Below are 5,358 nucleotides of genomic sequence, written 5' to 3' on the forward strand. Positions count from 1 at the left end.
AGAGAGAGAGAGAGAGAGAGAGAGAGAGAGAGAGAGAGAGATTTATATATTTATATACATATGTGTATATACATATATAAATTGAAAATTAGAGCTAATATATGTATATATGTATATATGTGTATACGCATATATGCATATACTCATTTATTATTTGTTTTATATATATATATATATATATATATATACATATACGTATATATATATATAACACACCGTATATATATCTACACACGTGTATATACATATATATGTATGTGCGTGTGTGTGTGTGTGTGTGTTTATATAATTAGTTTCTTCCAATTGACTATGGTGACAGCGGCCATGTCAGTGGGTGTCTGCGTAGATTTGGTGCCATGGAGTCTAGGAGTAGAAGTAGTAACTCAGTGGTAACGAGAACAGCTTCAACGAATCTGACAGCGAGGCACACACATACAAAATCACATAGCAACTACATACTCATACAATTACACATATGCTTAGACGTTCAGGATTATAACAAACATACAATACTCCTCTATCTATCTATCTATCTATCTATCTATCTATCTATCTATCTATCTATCTATCTGTCTGTCTATCTATCTATCTATCTATCTATCTATCTATCTATCTATCTATCTATCTATCTATCTATCTATCTATTTATCTAGGCATCTATGCATGTTCATGTATGTATGTAGGTTTGTACGCGTGTGTATATTTGCATATGTGTATGTATTTATTTATATTCGTTATATTTGTTTCAGTCATTTGACAGCGGCCATGCTAGAGCACCGCGTTTAGTTGAACAAATCGACACCAGGAGTTATTCTTTGTAATCCTAGTATTAGATGTATCGATCTCTTTTGCCGAACCGCTATGTTACGGGGACGTAAATACACCAGCATCGGTTGTCGAGCGATGGTGGGGAACAAACACAGACACCCCCCCCCATATATATATATATATATATATATATATATATATATATATATATATATATATATATATATATATATATATATATTTATTTATTTATTTATGTGTTTCAGCCAAGTGGCTGCGGTCATGCTGGTGCACCATACATATAGTAGCTGAGGTACCCAGTAATACTCGGGAACGGGGATATTCTCAGTACTCATTACACTGCTTAATTTCTTTCAGACGAAAACTGAAATGAAGACATAGGACACATAATAGATGGCGTAAGCAAAAATTCATTCACGAAACATTGATACAAATAAATATGTGCGGAATCGGAAAATGACAATCGTTTGGTCAGATTAATGGGAAGCTGCAAATATATAATCAATGGAAATATCAAGAAGGGAATTGTAAAGGAGTGTTAGGACAAAAAAACAAAGAACATAGAAGTTTGAAAAGTAAACAAAAAATATAGAGAGAAAAGAGATTTTATACTTACAACAACGACTGGAGTGCAGAGGCGACAACATGGTGCTCATAAGAGTCGTAAGATGCTATGAAGAGGGAAAAAAAGCATACAAAAATGTCATTTTAGGGCAAATTCTCTTACGAGAGAAAATTTTAAGTGCACATGCACTTAATTTGACGACTGTGTTTCATGGGTATAGTTCCACTGATCGTAAGGATCAAATATCGATTGCAAGGGTTAGAACCGACAATTTTGAGTGCAGTTATTAAGAAAATATGTTACATGTATTAGCACACAATGTTGCAATGTTTAGAATCGATAACTTTGAGTGCAGGTGTTAAGAAAATATATGTTACAACAACCTGTAAATGCTGAAATAATTGATGAGCATTTTAACCGCACAATTTAGGCCAAACTTCATTAATCAGTTAATCAAAAATCATCTTATGCTTTGATTGAGTGGGCTAAGTAAAAATTTATTCGTCTCAACCCATCCTTAGCGCATATTTCATTTGTGTATGAAATTTCAAGAAAACTGTTTGTAAACTTTAAAAGTTATGGCAGAAAATAACATTCATACGAGAATTTGCACTGAAATGTCATATTGATTTTTGAAAAATCGATACTGATTAAAAATTATCGATTTTTTTAAAAATTCCAAGTGCGTAAGTGACCTCATGGGCATAAGCCCCACATACGTGTCAAGTTTCATCAAGATCGCTTGCATAGTCTCGGAGGAGGTAAAGTAACAAATTCACAAGCACACAGCCACAAACAGACAGAAATTGCCCTTTATATACGTATACACACACACACACACACACACACACACACAAGAAATTATACCGAACGCCAGCAGATCATGATCTGTCTTTCCTAACAGTTGTCTACACTGACCAATTTAGCGTGAAGTGTTGCTGAAAAACCGTATACATCAGTTCGGAAATGAAGTTTCACGCATCTATTTCGATCTGCCAAACCAAATTGTGGTTTTGTTGACATCGTTTTGCAGCTCCATCATCGGGTCCATCAGAAGGATTTTATTTCTTGGTGTTTTAGCGCATAGATCATAGCTCCGACACCGTGGCCTTCGAGTTTCATGCTGAAGAATTGGTTGAGGGCTACTGCCACTGTTAGCGCGTTGATCGTGATGTCTTTGTTAATCACCTCTTTGAGATTGCTAATGGATACTTGTTCTAATATTTTTCTTTTCCTCTCTTTTTCAAATTCTTTGCTAAATTCGATCTTTTCTGTGACTATTGCTCTTTCCAAGACACTTCACCACTCCACCAGTTTGATTCGTTAATCTCGGTCACCACTAAGGACAGGATCCATGTCAATAGATTTAGTCAAAGTCGATTGAGCAGATCTCAAATTTATTGTCTGTGTAGCTGATAAGTGTGAAGTGTGGACATCCTGCACTATTCTTTGTCCACTGCCTTAAGAAATACACTAACTGGATATGAACTGGTCAACACCACCGTGAATGAAGTTTTGTGATTTAGGCACAAGACTAGCTATTTTGAGGTTGATGGGGTGAGTTTGATACCATTGCTTGACAATTTGTTCTTTACAAGATGGTTCTGAAAATTTCCTGGCAGTAAGGACGTCGCGAAAGGCTCTGGTTGGAGGCCCGGCCTTCAGAGTTCTTTTACAGGGCTTAGAAAAACTGAAGAGCCACTGCAATAACTGTGTGAATCTGAGAGGGTATATGTTGAATAAAATCACGATCACTTGATCCTCCTGTACTTTCTTTTACCCAAAGGCAGGACTTTTCAGCACCCCCTCGTAGACTGTGGGGTGGGGGATGAAAAGCAAAGCTGACACCGGGGAGATAATAATTTACCCATAGTAAACGAACTTTCCCGTCTCAGTTTGAAAAATGGTTACACTATGTAAATATCAATGTTTTCCCTTCTGAACTGCAATTCGTATCGTTAAAACAATAAGAATTAGGCACTCATTAACTTTTGTGGAAGGCATTCAAGGAAAAGGCAACTCTAACGTCTATAGTCATTTATAGGAAGATTTGCATTCATCAGGTTTGAAAAGAACCAAAAATAGGAAAAAAGCCCGATAATAAACACTCTCTTACAAAGGAGTGCAATGCTGACCCTTGCTCTAAACAAGGTCGGAATAGAGCTCAAGGTCCAGTAACAATGTTCAAGAGAAAGAAAGTTTTAAGAGAGAAGGAAATATTTCTGAGATCCGCGACTTCCAGATCAGGAAAGTTCTCAGATTAATTCATAGATTGGTTCACTCACAAAAATATTTAAACATTAACTCTTTTATCTTTTACTTGTTTCAGTCATTGCACTGTGGCCATACTGGGGCACCACCTTGAAGGGCTTTAGTTAAACAAATCAATCCCAGTATATCTTTTATCTTTTACTTGTTTCAGTCATTGCACTGTGTCCGTACTGAGGCCCCGCATTGAAATATGAACGAACAAATCGACTGTAGAGCCGTTGTTTCAAGGATGTACACAAACTAACACAAAGATACAGACACACATTCGTGCGCGCCTAAACACACATATATGTGTACATACATATATATATTACACACATACAGAGACGTATATTCACGCACATGTATGTATATATGTAAATGTATATACGCATCATTAAGAGTGTATTCACACACACACACATGCACATACATACATACATACATACGCACACATACATACGCACACATACATACGCACACATACATACATACATACATACATACATACATACATACATACATACATACATACATGTGTATGTATGTGTCTGTGTATTTATTTGTTATGATATTAATTCTTTATTTCTTAAGCGGATGCAAAGCGCCGACATTTTGTTTGTCGCTTATATTGCAGTGTTACATTACTTCCGCTCTTCTTCTCATCTACATTTTTATTCTCTTTAAATCTTCCTTTCTTCCACCTTTCCTTTTTTCTTCTTTCACTCTTTCTCTCCCTTTTTCCTCCATTTGCTTTCTTTTTTTCGTTTCTTTTTCTTTTTGGTTTTCATTCATCCTTTCTGTTTATATTTCTATTTTTATTTCTTTTTTCTTTCTTGTCGGTTTCATTTCACAAATATCCCCGCCATTACTATTACAAGCATTTACTTCACCAACCACATCAAACACAGCATCAACAACATCAACAATAATCGAGAACAATCTACATATTTCTATTTCCTTATCTTTCTAGAAGAAAAAAAAATTAAAAATAAGGAAGTCAAACATAGGAAAAAAAAAGAAAACAAAGTGAAAGTAAAACAATGTAACCAGATATATAATCAATAAACAAATAGAATGCATATATATATATATATATATATATAGTGATAGAGATAGTGATTGAAGGAAACAGCGGGGGGAACGGAAAGGAAGAGAAAAAAAGGGAAAAAAACTGGGAGGTGAAAAAGTTAGAGGAGGAAACATAGGGACCACCACACACATACGCATGCGCACGCGCATACGCATTTAAACGCGCACCCGCACTGGCACACTTACACACGAAATGATATTTCTTTTTCTCCAGAAATAGGAAGTCGGGTTAGGGAAAACGCACTATCGTGAGTAGATGTTGCTTGAGAGGAGATAGAGGCAGGCGAGAGAAGAAAGGAGGAAAATGTAAGACGTGAAACAAGCTAGAGCATTGATGATAGCGATGATGATGATGATGATGATGATGATGATGATGATGATGATGATGATGATGATGATGATGATGATGGTGATGATGATGATGATGATGGTGATGATGATGATGATGATGATGATGATGATGGTAATGGTGATGATGATTACGATGGTGATGGTGTGATGATCATCATCACCATCCTCCTCCTCTACGTAATAATAATAATAATAATAATAATAATAATAATAATAATAATAATAATAATAATAATAGTAATAGTAATGATAATAATAACAATAATAATAATAATAATAATAATAATAATAATAATAATAATAATAATAAT

This window comes from Octopus bimaculoides, chromosome 16 (assembly GCF_001194135.2).
Source record: "Octopus bimaculoides isolate UCB-OBI-ISO-001 chromosome 16, ASM119413v2, whole genome shotgun sequence".
Classification (NCBI taxonomy): Eukaryota; Metazoa; Mollusca; class Cephalopoda; order Octopoda; family Octopodidae; genus Octopus; species Octopus bimaculoides.